Below are 17576 nucleotides of genomic sequence, written 5' to 3'. Positions count from 1 at the left end.
TCCATGTGTTCATCATGACCTGTGCGCTCTCAGTCCCCGTGACCTGTTCCCCCCACCTCTCCACCCCCTCCTCTGTGGCCGCTGCCAGTTCTCTGTATGTAAGAGTCTTTTACTCCAGTCCTGGGTGTTTACCCAAGGAAAAGTAAAGCACTGACTGGAAAGTGTACATGCTACCTGTGTTTGTTGCAGCCAGATTGTGGAAGCTGCCCTAGTTCCCGCCGACACTGAATGCGGGCAGAAGGTGTGGGGTGTGTACAATGGCATGTTCTTCAGCCACAAGGAAGGAGGAAAGCTTGTGTGTGGTGACAGCACAGATGGAGTTAGAGAGTATAATTGTGGTTTGATTTTCATGGTATATGTGGGATCTGTAGTGATGACACTTGTTCTTCCTTCTCGATGTTGGTGTTTGTCCCTTCTCTTTTTTTTTCTTCCTCAGCATCTCTAGATGTCTATCAACTTTATCAGCCTTTTTTAATAACTAGTTTTGATTCTGTTGATTGTATGGTATTTTTTTCTATTTCATCTATTTCCCCCTTTATATCCTCTATTTTTCCTTGTTTGGGTTTATTTTGCATGCTTTCAGGTGACCATGGGCACAGCCAGGGCTGACCGCTCTTTGTGGGCAGCACCCCTGTGCTCTGTGGGCTCCCTATGCATCTTACCTGAGCTGCCATTATACCAGCCTGGGAGCACGGCCGAGTGGCAGCTGCACATTCTGGAGTGTGGAGAGCACAACAGTGCAAGAGAAGGTAGATTGACATATCTGCTTGTTTCCTTCTGAGGCCCGACACAATAGCAGCAAAGACTGTGAAAGGCAGAGTCCCCAAGAATAGGGACAAAGTAAAAGGAAGTGACAGCATTGTTGGGAGGCTGGACGAGGTGTTGGCAGAGTTGTTGGTGGACACAGCCTACCTGAGAACAGAATGCCAGCAGGCAGCAATAGAGGCCAAGCCATCTGGATATATGCCTTTTGCCTTTCCAGAAAGCACGGCATCTGTACATCTGGAGTGGCAGTGGTGGAGGCAGAGAAGGAGGGGCCTTGGATGGGTCTTTTGAGGCCGGCAGAGCCTCCATCCTCTTCATCAAGGCAGTGGGGTTGGCTACCCACCTTCAGCGCAGCACATGAAGTGTGTTTATGTGGTGGATGTTCAACCAGGCCTATTTTCGAGGGTGGGGTGCCTCCTAGTGAGCAGGACCCAGTGTACTTGGGCAGAATTGGGGCCAAGGCAGCTGGCCTTGGTGCCCCCTGGTCCCCGAGGCAGGAGGGCCCCTGAGTCCATGCATCCCAGCTCCTCCCCCAGAGTGCACGGCATCTGAGTAGAGGCTCCAGCCTGAAAGATGGAGACTAGGACAGCATGTGGTTTGAAGCAACTGGGAGGAAATGCAGACCACAGAAGGAGAAGGCTCCTCACAAACGTTCTCTGAGGAGCGTGGAAACTTTAACCTGGAAGGAGGAAAGACTCTGTCGGAAGAACATGCAGTGAACAAGAGCAGTTCTGGGGAATGGCAGCTGTGAGAGTGAGTGTGAAAAAAATCACTCTAAGGATTGGAAAGGAACAATAGGAGCAGGCGAGAAAAGCACGCAGAGGGCCATGTGTGTGGACGATATTCAGAGGCAAGGGGTGCTTGGACCAAGGGGCCATCGCCACAGTGTTCCATAGGATGGAAGTACGTTACCTACAAATCAGGGATCGGAATGGCTTCAGGCTCCTAACTAACAGCGACACTGGAGCCTAGCAGAGCGCGTGTGTTCTGGACTTGGCAGGAAAATAGTTTTCCTCCTGGAATTCTATTCCCAGTCAAACTGAGTCCAGTGCGGGGGCAGACTGAAGGTATTTTGGGATTTGCAGACTTTCAAAATCCGTATCCTTTCACATCCCTGTCCAGAAAGCTGCTGGAGGATGCGTTCTTGAGAAAACAAGGAGAAAGTGAGGATTTGGGCATGGGGCCCAGGGACACTGGTGGTTGGAGCCAGAGGTATGGGAGCCTGCACAGGGAAGGAAAGGTTCTCGAGGGGTTGATGGGCAGCTGCCTGCATCTGGATGCCTGGGGAGGGTGTGTGGGTTCAGAGAGCTCAGGATGGGATTAGAAGTAAGTACCCTGAAAACTGAGTGAGTGAGGGGAAACACAAAGCAGCGTGAGAAGGGGGAAGATAGTGGTATGAATGAGCGTCTACCTGTGGTTTGGTGTCACTACTGCCTGTTGATGAGGCAGGGCCTGGGAGTCATTGCTGGTATCTGGGGAGGGAGAGAGGGAGTGCATGCCTGATGCATGTGCATGTGTGTGTTTGTGTTTGTGTGTGCACATACATGTGGAAGCTGGATTGTCATGCTCCATCATGGGAAACCGTGGGTAATGCCCCAAACGAAATCCAGCAAGGTATTGATATAAGCATGTTGTCTGGAGAATATACTCGCTCACATAATTCAGAGTGTTTGACCAAGTGGAAGGGGCAAAGGCTTGCTGATTTTCATAACAAATCCTCCAGTTTGACTATTCACACTTTGTATTCTGTAAACGTACTTAATAAATGAGAGAAGAGGTTCCTCTGAAAATGACCTGGCACGCTGGTGGGTGCTGTGTCTGTGGCCCAAGGCCCTCCATGCATGCAGACTAGCATATACAGGGTGGCCTCATCCATAGCCTGCCCAGGGGACAGCAGGGCTGAGAGGAATGTGAGCCCGCCAGTGGGCCTTCTGTCCCTGGGTTGTCAGTCCTGCTCACTCCTTCATTTGTCCTGTGGAGCTGCCCACCCCTGACAAGGGAGCTGCAGCCCCCTGCCCACGAGGGTCTGTGTGGTCTCACTTTCTCCTTGGGGAAGCACGATGCGTGCTGTGCTTATCCCTTTTCCCAGTGAAATACTTTCCCTGCAGAAGCATGGGTATTCTCAGGGGACCCAGGGCCTCAGGCCTGAGGTGGGATCTTCCCACTGACAGGCCCCACCCTTTGCAGACTCAGGGCCCATTTCTGCAGTTCAGACATTGTTCTGCAGTGGCAAGTCATGTTTGTCCCCTCTGCCCCTCATGCTGTCTGGCAGAGGGCTGGGAGGGAGGAAGGCCTGCAGAGCTCTGACAATGGGGAGCTAGTGTGAGCCTTCCCTGGGCTGGTTCAGGCGCTTCACGTGTGTCTGCCCATGGGACCCTGTCTACCTTTGAGGTGATGGCTGTTGTCAAGCCCCTTTTATGGACGAGGGCATGAAGGTGAGGAGGGGTTGATGTTCTTGAGGACACAGGGCTGGTAAGCGGCTATAGCCAGATCCAAACGTGGCTGCTTGGCCATAGACCTGCCCAGCCCAGCACCTGCCCAAGTTAGTCAGTGTGATTTTAGTTCGCTTCTTGTGGTGTTGTTGGTTGGAAAAAGACTGGTTTGTAAAGGGCGCTGCCACAGGAACCTGCCTGCTGAAGGTTCATGGTCACACATCCTGTTCATCACACACATGGTCTCTCCTAGTGTCTCTGTGGTTTGTAGCCTCTTCCATGGGCTGGCTGTTGGCGGGGGTGCCTGGGCTATGGGAGGGACTCTTCCTAGAGACCCAGAGAAGTGACCCAGCAGTGGATCCTCTGCTGTTCTCCTCAGGTGGTTTCTGTGGCCCAGAGTAGATTAAACCTGTCACCAGGTGCTCTGGGTGTGATATTGTAGTATCTGCGCAGGTACGTGTGTGCACACATGGTGCCTTTGCACGCACTCTAGTTCTGTTTCCACCACACACAGACTGTCCTTCCAGCCTGGTGCCAGTCCTGGGGCTATGACCTCAGGTGACCGTTTGGCCCCCGTCACTCTGCTGGGACCTATATGGTGGGGTAGTGATCTAGGAGGGTTGGTCTGCTTGGTGCTGTGTGCCACTGCCACGCCTCCGTTTACTGTTGGGTTGTCAAGCTTATTGTCAGAATTCTCCCCTTCTTTTCTGGCCCAGCCCTCAGATGCAGCCTCTGACTGTAGCCGCCCTTCAGAGCCGGTGCTTAGTCTTGGCCTGGGTCGGCAAGGTACCTGTTCCAGCTGAGGCCTTGGGATTGTTGCGAGGGGACTACTCTGGGGCAGCCAGCCTGCCTGTCTGTACTGAGTGTCTGGCCCTGTTCCCTATTCCCATTCATTTGTGAATGACACCCTGTCTACTCTGTGCCCAACCTGGACCCCAGTTCTTGTCATCCGCGTCTCCCTGCTCCCCATCTGTCTCCAGAGCACTTCCCTGGTCTCACCAGTCCTGTCCCATGCTCACTGCGGTCACATGTTTAAAATCCTCATCAGCAGCTCTTGTCTCCATTCTTGCCTCTTCTAGAACCTTCTTTGCTGCAGCCTCCCAAGGGCTCACTCTCATGGAGTCTCTGAGCACTAACTCTGCCTGTTGGTCTTGTGACCAAGCGTTGGTGTTGTGACCACATGTTTCTTTGTGGGGCTGACAGGTGCCCCTTAGCCTGGACTCTGCCTCTATGGCCCTTTCCATGCTGTGCTAGGTACCAGCAGTTGCCCCTGCATGATTCTGTAGGTGGTCAGGGCAACTGGTGGCCGCAGTCCCCCAGATGCTACTTGGGGATGGGACATCCAGGCTGACTTCGTTTACCCAGAGATACCTTTTTTGACATCCAGGAGGCTGGCATGGGTTTCCCTATGTGGCTTCTCCATGTGGCTGGAGTGAGCTGCTTCTGGTGGCAGCTGGATCCCATGAGGTCAGGGAGTCTTGGCCAGAGCTCCCCAGCCTACGCTCAGAGTCATTGTGACCTGAGTGCCAGTGCCACATGCCCTCTTCTCTTGGAGGACACGTTATCATTTAGGTCTTTCTCTGAGACCTGTCTTCCCACAGAGCCTTCCAGGAGCCCCTCTGCACCCCAAACTCTTACCTGCTCTCCAATATGGCTCCCACACCAGCTGCTTATTGCTCCATGTTCTTGTGCTGTGATGGTTGGTCCTGTTGTGGGTCATAGTGCCGAGCCCAAGGTGGGCTGCTGTGAGTGCAGGTTCTTTCCTGCAGTGGGGACGTCCATGTGCATATCTCCTGCAGGCGATAATGCCTATGTGCTCCTGGCATTATCAGTAGGGAGAAGACATTGTCCCAGATAAATAACAATTCATGTTCATAAATATTTGTTTTTCTTGACAATAGAGTAGAGCAAGGTGGCTGTAGAACTTTGTTCTTAATTGTAAGGAGGACCGTCCTTTACAAAGCAGTATAAATAGAAACCAGTTCTTTCACGGTCCCAGCACTGGGTGGTAACTGCTCTCAGGGGGTCCTTTCTGTTCACTTTCTTAGGGTTTTTTTTTTTTTTTTTTTTTTTTTTTTTTTTTTTTTTTTTTTTACTTTCTTAGGTTTTCAATGTTGTTCGTTATACAGACTTATGGTGGGTGCACATGTGTGGGTTGCAGCCTTCATCTGATGTCTTGTGTCCTTGTGCACCTTCCTGAAAGCACTCCCTCTGTGGTGCTGGAGTGATGACTGCCTGGTACTGTCCTGTGCAGCACTGGCATCATTTCCCTACTTTTGGGAGATCTGGGTCATTTTTGATTCTTGTTATAAACACCAGGATAGATATTTGGTACCCATCTCTCTTTAAGACAAATTGACACATAGGACCCTGTGCTGCTTCTGCTCTGGTCCTCCCATGGCTTATGATCATACTGGGAATAAAACCCAGTCTCAAGCATGGCCTTGGAGCCACACGCCTGGCCCCTGGGCCCTTAGGACACATCTGTCCTGACTCTCCTGGAGCTCCCCTGTGCTTCTGTCTCAGGGACCCTGGACTCAACCCTGGACTCACATGCACCCTCAGTCTGGGGGCCTGGCCTCACTGGGCTTATTCTCCACATTGTTCCTCTCATCATAGCAGGTAGATCTTTAGGCCACTTTTATTTTTGGAAACAGAATCCTAGATCAGGACGAGAGGTCCTGTGCCCTTGGTCCCTTCCTTACCTGAAGATGGATAGACCTATGTTCAGAAAGGTAAAGTAACCTGCCCGGGGTCACACAGCCAGCAGGGATCCCTCTTGGGGCCACCACTTGGGCCTCCAGCATAGCTGCTGCTCCTTCACAGTTAGGAGACCTTTCCTCCTGTGTTGCTCAGCAGGTTTGGAGAGCATCTTCCCGGTGTTGGCTCTCGATTTGGAGCATCCTTTGTTCCTGCTTGCCTTTGGGTGTCTCCTAGAAAGCAGTTGACTTCATCTTTAACTTTCTGTTCTTTGCTCTGCTATCCACCCCTTCTCTGCTGAAAGAAATCTTTGCATGCAGGCTGGGTGGGCCAGGATGGGGCTGGGGTTCAGTATTTATCGTTTGGGGTTTTCTAATTCTTTTTTTTTTTAAGATTTTATTTATTTATTCATGAAAGATACAGTTAGAGAGAGAGGCAGAGACTCAGACAGAGGGAGACGCAGGCTCCATGTAGGGAGCCTGACATGGGACTCGATCCTGGGTCTCCAGGATCACACCCTGGGCCGAAGGTGGTGCTAAACCGCTAAGCTACCGAGGCTGCCCCGGGTTTTTCTAATTCTTGAACAGGAGGGGTCACAGCCAGCAGTAGATAGTCAGAAGCAGTGGTCTCGTATGTCTGAGTCATGGCATGTATGGACTAGGGGGAGATGGGCTTGATGTCCCCTTGGCTCACACGTCCACTGTACCTCCTTCATCTACCCTTTTATGGGGCTGGGGTGCTCTGCCTGTGGCAGCACACCTGATTGTGTGAGCTGCGATTCCTCCCCTGACTCCAGCCCAGCCTCTCACCACCCCTGGCCTTCCTGGTGTCAGGAGGATTGCTCCACAAAGCACACTGCTCGGGTATGCAAGCTGATGGTCATCCTCCTGGCCTGCGAAACTGCCCATGGTGCTTGCTTATGGGATGGATGTACCCTTCTGTGTCCAGTTATGCCTGAGTCCCCCCTTGCTACCCCTGTTCAAGCTCCTGGCTAAAGTGGTTTTGGGGGCCATTAGGTAGCTGCCTTTTTGAATGTTTAAAGTGTTTAAAAGATCAACTTTTCCAAAGACTGAGAGAACAGGGAGAGAAAATAGTGGCATTTGTTTGAAAGGTTCTGAGAGCTTTTTTTAGCTCAGACAGTTCAAAGAGCGCCTCTTGTTAGTCAGAGGAATATTCCAGCATCCCTGGGGTGGTCACACTGGCTTAATTGGGACCTGGGTTGCTTTGAAGTCCTTTTAATCCTGCCTGAGCTGGGGGAAGGAATTTGAAGGCAGCAACTGTAAGTTTGAAATTTCTTCATTTTATTTACGTGTGTCTGGGGACTTGTATGCCTCATTTCCCTGAAGCGGTTAAGCTGGGATGCTGGCCAGTGGGCAGCAGCATCTGGTGCCTTGCCTGGTGCAGCCAGCTGGCCCTGACTGTGGCTGGGAGCTCGCCTGCCTTGTGGCTGTCCCTTTGAACCGTCCCCACATGGTGGAGTCTGTAGTTGTGCCCAAGTCACTTAAGGAGGGTCCACTTGACCCCAAGCCACTAGAGGTCTCCTGCCACAGGCCTCACTGAGGACAGATCGAGCTGCAGTTGCTGGAATTCCAGTCATGGGCTTGTTCTCATGGAGGGACCCACGGGCACACGTGCTGCTGGCCAGCCACGGCCTGTCACAGCGGGTCCTGGCCTCCCTCGGGGGCACGGTCCTACCCGGCAGGGCACCTGGTTCCCCCCGACCCCACGTCCCTTCCTTTCCTCCCACTACTCTCGGGGTGGCTGTATGGACTCTGATTCTGTCATTTGACGGACTTGTCTCATTGTCATCTGTCTTTGAAATGTGCCCGCAACATGGCGGGTACTTGGGACACTGGCTCTTGATTTTGTAAACATTTGGAATATATTATACACGGAAAAACATGTCTTTAGGGAACACGTGTGGTTCCCTGTGTCTCTGCCCTCGAGTCATGAAGAACAGCGGTTCCTCCAAAGCCTGGAGGGAGCTCCATTGGTATTGGCACTGCTGCCCCTGTGCTTCATGGCTGTCCTTCTGGAACTTGCTGGCCGCTGTGAGCCTGGCCTACATGGGGTGCTGTGCTTGGCCTGAGAAGCATCTGTCTCCACCAGTGTACATGCTACTGTGATTCTTCCATTTAGTGTCGTAGGGGCTGATGATATGTAAGTGTATGAGGGAAAGCGTGTTTTTGTGAAAATAAAGTTGAACGCTCTGGAAAGCCTCACAGAACTGTGGCTGTGGCACACATGTCACAACTGTGGCATGTGGCTGCTGGATGCAGTGAGCCACTGAGAGGTCACAGGTGGAGTCGCCGAAATCGTGGATTATGGTTTGTGATGTCCGTAAAAATGTAAGGTGGAACTCAAGGGGACACACCTTTGAAAAAGTCTTCAGCTTGATGGGAGGGCTGTGCATTTGTGATAGTTATCGTGTTTGTGGCACCTGGGTGTGGGGTATGGACTCCTTGCTTGAGCTACCATGGGGTTGGTCAGCGAGCAGTCCTGGTGGTTTTAGGTGGGAAGCCTCCTGCTGGTATACGTCTGCCATGCTTCTGGCATGTGTAGCTGAACCCTTTTGATGGACGGTATGTAATTGTTTGCTTAAAATTGGCCATAATTAGACTTTTGTGCATTAACTTACTATGGGATAGATCTCATTCTACAGCTTAAGTTTACAGTGCTGAGCTTTACAGTTTTCTGAATAGATTTAATATTTCCCGATTTTCATCCCATCCTACAGGAAGCCATTGTTTTTGTCTTATTTGTCCTTTAGACATTTCTTATGTAGACATTTCTTATGCATATATACACCAATTCAGCTACGCTGGCTTATGTCCTATTTCTTTCATACAAAAGGGGGTCTGGTGCTCACCTTTTGCTCCTTGTATTTTTTTCTAGCCAAGCATTATCCAGACCTTCTCACATTAACATATAAAAAAGATTCTTCTTTTCTCTTTTAAGCAGATTCCATTAAGGGGAGGGGCTATGATTATTTATTTATTTATTTAAAAGATTTTATTTATTTATTCATGAGAGATACAGAGACATAGGCAGAGAGAGAAGCAGGCTCCATGCAGGAAGCCTGATGCAGGACTTGATCCTGGGACTCCAGGATCACTCCCTGAGCCAAAGCTTAACCACTGAGCCACCCAGGTGTCCCTGGGCTGTGATTTATATAACCAGTAATTCTAACCTTCTGATCCAGTGGTCTGAGTTCCAACTCTGGTTGGATACGATTTTATTAGTTATTGTTCTGCAGAGATAATGTGATTTTTCATTCATTCATCTAATATTTATTGTAAGCCTACTGCCATATACCCGGAGCTGTTCTAGGTTCATGGCCAGTGGAAGAAACAAAACAAAATAGCAGACAGTATCTTGCTTGTCTGGAGCTTGCACTCTAGTTGAAGCAGAACAACAGGAAAATAAGTGGGTAGAACCTCTGGCTCCTTTGTGAAGGAGCGGGTGTGGGGTAGGGGGACAGAAGTTTCCGTGGGCCAGGGTTACAGGTTTGAACGGGGTGGTAGGGTGGGCTCAAAGGAGACCCTGGGGATTTGAGTAGGGGCCTGAGAGAGCTGATGAGGGGCATACTTTGCAGACACCTGGGGGAGGAGGCTTCTAGGAGTGGGATTTGCAAAGGTCCTGGGGTGGACACGTGTGAGGCCAGGCTGTGCTGGCTTCATAAACTGTAGTGGCAACTTTGGCATCTCCCTGGCACTGTGGAAGGAATGTGCTGCATGGTTGGACATGAGGCATGGGACCCCACTTATGGTTTAAAGTACTTGCTGTGGTCATTGTCTTTCAATGTGGTGCTTGGAGGCAAGTGTGAAATGCCAGGGGACTGGTCATGAGGCCACCGGGATGGTCGTGGTAGAGTGGGTAGGAGCCAGCTGCATCTGGGTCTGTGCTGAAGCTGCACCGGCTGGGTGGAAGTGGCTTGGAGAAGGCCAGAGCGATGACACAGCTTATGGCGGCTGGCAGGGCTCGTTCCATGTCCACAGATGGAGAAGACTGAGAGGAATGGGGTTGGAGGAGCAGGAGGGTGCTCTCGGGCCAGGAGCTATTCAGGAAGCAGGTGAGCAGCCCTGGAATTCAGGACCCAGAGTCTCTTTTTGGGGGTCTGGGCCAGGGCAAGGGGGCAGAAAATGCAAGAGGTGGGTGGAGGGCTGGGTGGGAGGCATCCAGCAGGAAGAGGCTAGCGAGGGAGCTGGAGCTGGAGAAAGAGCGGGCTCTCCTGGGAGGGGTGTTGATGCAGAGGTTCTCAGCCATCTCCTGCCTGGAGGGGTAGAAGGGCAGGGTGAGGCTGCTGGAGGCTCCATTGGGCGTGGGGATGGAACACTGGGATGGGCCATATGCTGTGGCAGCCACCTGCAGATCCCTCCAAGGCCTTCCCCTGGAGCAGAGGGGGCTGATGGGCAGTAGTTTGATGGGCAGAATGACATGGGGAGAGAGGCATTTGCTTCAGCATGAGACCATTATTGATGGACTGTAGGGGATGCTGCAGTGGGACCCTGTGCCTCTCTGGGTGTGTGCGCAGACTACGTCTCTTACTGGCCTGTTACTCTCCACAGTGAAGGAGCAACTTGTTTTCTGTTGATCTGGGAAGATGGACCGCTTTAGAAGATGGACACATGGCAGCTGTCTGCCACATGGCCAGCATGTCACAGAGTGGGGAGAGGGACAGGTGACCTTTGTGGTGCCTATGGCCTCAAGACCATAAGTGGTCATTTTCTCTGGAGTGTCTGATTGGCCAGTTCAGTAGCCACAGGGCTGGGGGCAGCAGAAACCGCCCCTGATGGTGACCGCATCACATCCTGGGCCATGTCCAGGTCATAGGGATGTGATCTTTTTCTTCAGGTAAATAGGAGCTGCTTTCCCCATCCTGGGACAAATGTCAGGTTTTGTCCTAACTCAGTGCTTGCTGACGTGATCCCTCCTGACCCCAGCCCCACCTCCCCCTGTAGCTGTGCTGTGTTATCCAGGAAACCTGATGGAGCAGGACATCCCTTTGCCCCTGAGATGTCTGTTGTTTCTGGTCTTGGTTCTGCATACTGTCTGCCGGGTTCATCCCCTTGCTGTAGGGCCTCCCTTCCCCATCAGAAGCCACTACTGAGGGCCTGGGCTTTGTGGGCTTTGTTCTTGGGGAGAATAGATCCCTGCAAGAGAGCTTGAGGCTTTATTTGAGAAATTGGAGTCCTCCGGTCTCATGTCTGTTAGACCCATGGAAACTGGCACTTTGGGCTTCTGTAGGAGCCCTGGCACCTGCTAGTATGAGCCTCAGAATAGCTGCTGCTGGCTGGACTGCCTTTTCTTGAGTGTCACCCCATGGGGTGAGCCCCTCCCCCAAGCCCCTGCTGTGCCGTGCACAGCTGAGTTTGAGTCAAAATTCAGCTGCAGATCGAACAAAAAGACGTTTTCCCCCTTGAAAGCCCACCAGTCAGAGTTAAAAGGCTTCTCGGCTGAAGCCAGAGTTTTCAGTAGCAGCTATCACAGCTTGGGCTGCAGTGGGAACTGTCGCTCTCCTGTTGTCTCAGTGTCGAGGCTCCTGAGGCCCTCTGAAGGCCTTCCACCTTCCAGTGTATGAAGTGTAAGTTTGGGGAAGCCTTGATCTTCCTGTCTGAGTGCTCCCATGCTATTTCTGGGCAGTGTTGATAACCTGGCCCAAGTCCTGCTCACTGAGAGTGTTGAGCTGGGCCCCAGAGTATCCTTGGTAAACATCTTGTGTAGCTCTGAGTACACAGCAGGCCAGGAGGTTTTTGGAAAGTAAATGCTTGTCCAGCCAGGTGGAGGTGCTTTGATGCTGGTGACGCCCTACCGTTGATTAGTGACCCCCCCTGATTTCACGGCTCCTCAGGAGCTGCCTGTGTTCACGCTGGGTACTTACTGCAGGTGCCGCAGGCCTGGCTCTCGGATATTTGGGTCCCAGCGCTTCTCCCGCTGTGTCCCCCTCTGCTCTTGCAGGTGCCTTCTCCCTGTGTACCCCCTGCCCTGGTCATGTTGTGTGGGGCACCCGCCGGCAAGCCACATCTTTTGTCAGCCCCCTGCTTCTCCAGCTGGGCCTTTCCAGCGCCACTTTGCACATAGTTATTAGCACACCACGTGGGGGTGTTTTTAGTTGTACGCCTACAGGTAGCACAGATTCTTATCATAAATTCAAATAATGTACGGGAAGTTAAAGATCCTTTGACTGCCCCCCTCCCCCCCCCCCCCGGTCTGGGCCCTGACCTGCAGGAGTGCCCCGGCATCCATTTTGGGTGAATCTTTTCAGAGCATGCGTCATTGACATTTTTACTTTGAGCCTGGACTTTTGAAATTGTTGGTGATGTTTTGGGGACTCTGCCCTCGAACTTTTACCTGAGCACCTGCTGGCTCTTTGGGCAGAAGAGGGGTGCTTCTGGAGGAAGGACTGGGACACTGCCTGCAGGCCATGGAACTCTACACAGTTGTCCTGCTCGTGGCCCTGAAGTCTGCGTCCCCATCCTGCGGACCTCCTTCTCACCCGCTGGGTGTCACCTATGCCCTTCGCAGTGCTGCCTGCAGCCACCTTTCCTTAGGACACACCTGGCATCTTGGCACTGCCATTGAGGCTCTTGTCTTCAGTCCTCTGCGCTTAGTCCCCAGGCCTGTGTAACTCAGAATGTGGGTGGAGAAATGCACGCAGACATGACGTCTGACCCTGTGCACACATTCATGCATCAAATCTCCTTTGCTGCCATCTTTCTGGCCACAGGGAGAGGGGCCGGGCCTCTGGTATGGCCGGTTGTCTCTTGGGCCCCCATGAGGTGTGCAGAGCCAGCCTGGTGGCCCTGGCCTGCATTAGGAAGCTGAGGAGGCCTGAGTGGCTTCCCATGCCCCCCTTTCTTGAGCAGCCAGGATAGCATAATGAGAGCACGGGTCCTAGGGACCCATGGGGTTACCTTGTGGCCCCGGGCTGGTAGGATGGAGGGTCTCTTTTGGTTTGGCCCACAATCCACTCTTTGAGCCACCTCCTCAGATGTGTAGTCACACCTGGTCAGCAACGGTCCCTGTGGCCCGAGGTTCTACCGCTTGAAAGTACAGTTTAAGAAACACTTGTTGATAGATGTTCTCCCAACAAAATTATAGAAACTTCGGAAGGTGAACAAGAATAGGACTCTGCCACTATGGTAGGGGTCTGGCTCGTTCTCCCTGCTGTCCACATGGGTGCATTGTTAGTCCAGTCCATCCAGCTTTCTGCTTTTGCTTTCCTCAGTGTGCATATTTTTTGTTGTTAGAAGACCCACATGTGTTAGTGTCTCAAAATACCGCTCCCGTCACCTCTCCTGACTGTTCTTGTGGCATCACACGTGTACCCTGTTGCACAAAAGCAGCCTGAATGTGGATGGTGGCACAGGAGTCTGGTCACCGGTGTATGATGTGGTCATGCATCCTGTGGGCCCTGTGCTTCTGCACCCCTTTCACAAAGCAAGGGTCGTGGTAGTTCTTGGTCTTGTCTTTTGGGATTCTTTTAGATTTGGACCAAATTCTGGAATCTGATATTTGCTTACCAAATTGACAGAACCTTAGAGAATGTTTTCTTTGTCAAATGTACAGTGGGTAGTTTTCTTCATGGCCACCACTTTTTGGTGATTTGCCTTGCAGCATCTCTAGGATTATTTTATTGCTTAGATTGCCCTGCTTTTTCTGCAAATGGCCAGTGGTTCTGACTTGTGCCTAAGAAACACTGGGGGATCTGTTTGTGGATCCTGGGCCCACCCCCAGGGGTTTCAGTTTTACGGGTTGAGAGGTGAAGAGGGGTGGACTGGAATGACTGGGGAAGGCAGGCCCTGTGGCCCATGTCGCTGAAGGTGACATGGGCCAGTCTTCTCATTCCAGATGACCCCACCCCATGGCGTTGCCACCACCTCTGGAACCATGCATGTCCCATTTTCCTGTCCAGAGAGTGTGCCCTCTCTGTTCCCCTGTGCCTTTTGCTGTGGTGGCAACCACCTACCCACCCCCTTTCCCCAGCCTCAAGTCTCATGGATAGATAGTACCCATGTTGGGCTGTGAGAACCTACTTATTTTCTATTATTGAGCCCCCCAGCCCTTTTTAAACATTAAAAATAGTGACGTGAGGAATGTAAACTGGTACAACCGCTGTGGAGACCAGTATAGCCATTCCTTAGAACATTGAGGATGGAATGATCCAGCAATTCCACTTGTGGGTATATATCTAAGAGTTGAAAGCAGAGACTTGAACACAGAACACTTGAACCATGTATTAGCCACACATTGTTGCTTCCCTGAGATGCATTCCTGGAAGAGCAGTTGCTGGTTGGCAGATGTGGACTCCCCTTTTGGTTTTGTTTCTTAGGTTGTCTGATGTCCTGGGTCTCCTGGGGGGGCGGTGAGGATGGGAGCAGGACAGCCAGGCCACGAGAGCTACCACACCCTGAGGAGCTGAGGCTGGGAAAGCGCAAGTGCACCATGCTGTTGTCTCTGCTGTCCCCCAATGCCTCCCTAATGCCCCTTAGCCACACCCCAAGGGACCTGGTTAACGTTTGAGGGTTGAGTCTTTCATTGCTGATTACCTGCCACGTCCTGTCCTTAGGACATATTTTCACAGTAAACTGAGTGTGCTGGGGCTGCTTCGTGAGAGCTCACCCATAGCCAGGCCCCTTGTCCATGGCTCTCCCCCTCTTCTGTCTTTATTTTTTTAAGATGTACTTATTTGAGAGAGCAGGAGGAAGGGCAGAGGGGGAGAGAGAATCTGAAGCAGACTCCCCTCTGAGTGTAAGCCTGATATGGGGCTTGATTTCATGACCTGAGCTGAAATCAAGAGTTGGATGCTTAAACTGACTGAGCCATCCAGGCACCCCTTCTTTTGGCTTTAGATTGACCACACGTTGCACCATCCACCTCTTTGTCTCTCCTTTTTCTCACATGGAACATTCTGGAACCATTCCCTTAAATGCACTGTTTCTAACTAAAGCCTCATACACGTCAGTCTTTCAACAGAATGTGTTTTCTCTTTGATCAGCACTACAGGACTGAGGTTGTGCAGAATCCCGCATAGCTTAATGTATTGATTACTTACTTTGAATTGGACCTTGTAGTCCTCCTTTATATAGTGAGATGTCACACCTGTCACTGTTACCTGCGCCTTGTCCTTATTTCCCCCACAGCATTAAGGGGTCTGCTCTGCTTGTATACCTTACAAATAGTTGTAAAGGCCCCTGTCTCTTTCTGCGCCCCTGCCGTTAGTGAGTTCGCAAGGGTTGTCAGGTGCCCATGCTGCAGTATGCCTGGATCTTTGGGTTTTGGCAATAAGCCTTGAGGAGCCCTGTCGAGCCAGCGAGTCAGCCTGCAGTTGTCTGGATGGTGACTAAACCCGCTCCAACTCTTTCCTTGAAACATGTCCTGGCTTTTCTCCTCTGAGGGTAGAATAAGCTGGAGGATGGGAGATTCTTGAGTATTGCCAGCTAGTTTTCTGTGCTTTGCGTTGTTGGGGGAAGGTGAGCCCTAGTGTTGGCAGGAGTGACTGGACAGGGCCCTCAAGTCTTGATGCAGCCAGAGTTGGAGCTGCAGGCGCTGGGCCCTGCAGGCCACTGAGGGAAAGGCTGTCTGGTGGAGGTGTGCCCTTCCGCAGCTGCAGACTTGCCTGGAGCATGGGTGGGTATGGGCGTTGTGCCATGTGGTCTTATCTTCTGGAATTGGGCACGTGGGGGAGGCAGGCCCTGCGGCCCACATCGCTGCTCTGTGAGGATGGGGTGGCTCATCTGAATGGTGGCACCTGGGATTTGGGGGCTGGGACTGTGGCCAAGGACCAGCCCCCTGGAGGGTCTGCCACAGGCATGTGAGCCAGATCTGCACGGCTGTGTGCTGTGGTCTGTTTGGGGACAGCCTGCTCTCTCAGCCCACTCTGGGAGGGGCAGCTTTGCCTCAGGTGACCTGGGCTGTGGATGGCTCACTCTTCAGGCAAGTGGGCCATGTTTGCTGGGCTGATGTTCTTTCTGGGGGAGAGGTGGGAAAGTCGGCTTGCTGCTCGGTTCATTTGAGTGTGGAGCCAGGCCCCTTGATGGCCACCCAGAAGTCCCGTGGTACTTGGGTATGTGATGGTCTCTGTGTGAGCAGTGAGCTGAAGGAGCAGAGACCCTAGCATCCTGGGCATGGCCGTATGTGTGTACGTGCATGTGTGGGGGTGGCCTCGTGTGCACTGGCCTGCTGGACCGGGGTCCCAGGGGATGTGGATGCCCTGTTGTCTCAGTAGGATGGAGTGTTTGAGTGCATGTTAAGTCCACTTTTCTCCTGATTTGAACCATTCCAATTTTCCCTCATTATTAAATTGTTTCACTTCAAATTATCTTCACTTTAAAGGAGATTGGAGAGTCTAGGTGAAAGTGAGTCTGGCTGTCTACTGTCTCTAACTCCTAGCTTTCAGGGGCTAATTTGGATCTCAGGGCACGAACCTTGTTTCTGAATTGGTGTCACATGCTCCTGGCTCTGCAGATTGGCCTCCAGATTTCTGGAAGGCTTCTACTTGGAGGGAACCTGCCCTCGGTGAGAGCTGCCACCTTGGTCATCAAAAATGCCTAGAGACTTAGTGGCCATCTGCCTGAGCAGATGTGGCCAGGCTGGAAGATGTGGCACCACTTGCCCCTGCCATGAAGTGAGGGCTGGTACCAGGCCTGGGGCTGGGGGCTGTGCAGATGTGTATGTGCATGCTGTCTTTGTGGATTTGTTTTCAATAAACTTGTTCCATGTATCTAGTAACAGTTTGCATACATATCTGACTAACACAGAGAAACAACAGAAACTTGATTATCTCTGTAGAACATTTCAGAGAAAAAATACCTCTTGATTTGAAAAGATTACTTGATTTTTATGCCTTTTTTAAAGATTTTAAAAAAAAATTTATTCAGGAGAGACACAGAGGAGGCAGAGATAGGTAGAGGGAAAAGCAGGGTCCCCGCAAGGCAGCCCGATGCAGAACTCGGTCCCAGGAGCTGGGATCACTCTCTGAGCCAAAGGCAGATGTTCAACCACTGAGCCACCCAGGTGCCCCTATGCCTGTATTTTTAACTCAGAGGTTGGAAACCTTTAGGAAACTTCAAGAACATGGGACCTGGCATTCAAGGCTGGCTCAACCCCTCCCCCTGCAGGATTTCGGTTTTGCCCAGGGTCCTTACAAATGATCATCTGGTCTGGGCAGGAGCTTGGGGAGAAATCTCTCCTGTGCCCAGTGGTCCCTATGGGCCCGGGGAGGGGCTGTTCTTCAGGTGGCTGGGAGGAGCATCATCTATGAGGGGGAGAGTCTGGGAGCACCTGTGGGAAGGGCACATGCCTCAAAGGCCCAGGTGTGTGAGGAGTCAGCCTATGTGGGGTTCCAGTAGGATTACTGATGAGTCACAGGTGTCGAGAGACCCCGTGCTGCCTGAGGAGTGGGGTGAAGAGGATGGGGCACATGATGGAAGGGGCCTCCTCCACGAAGTGATGATTGTCTCCAGCCCTCTTGATGAAGAGCATTGCAAACACAGGGTGAACTAACACAGAGCTCAGCGGGCAGTGGGGTGATATGTTCGTGTTCAGAGGCAAGGCTGCAGGAGGCAGAGCCCCTGGGGCCTGGTCCTGTGGTGGAGTGCTCCCGGGAGCTGGGCCTTGCGGTGCTGTTGGAGGCCAGGAAGAGGGCCTTCTGACCCTGTAGTGCCTGGTAGCCACACC

General features: G+C 52.0%; 1 protein-coding gene across 3 annotated transcripts in view; it reads left to right on the top strand.

Moving 5' to 3' along the window:
* The window catches only part of MAD1L1 (mitotic arrest deficient 1 like 1), a 347835-nt gene that overhangs the window by 49935 nt on the left and 280324 nt on the right, over window positions 1–17576 (top strand). The window lies entirely within an intron of this gene.

This window comes from Nyctereutes procyonoides, unplaced genomic scaffold, assembly GCF_905146905.1.
Source record: "Nyctereutes procyonoides isolate TBG_1078 unplaced genomic scaffold, NYPRO_anot_genome, whole genome shotgun sequence".
NCBI lineage: Eukaryota > Metazoa > Chordata > Mammalia > Carnivora > Canidae > Nyctereutes > Nyctereutes procyonoides.
Note: the sequence above shows the minus strand (reverse complement) of the source record. Positions and strands in the feature narration are given on the sequence as shown.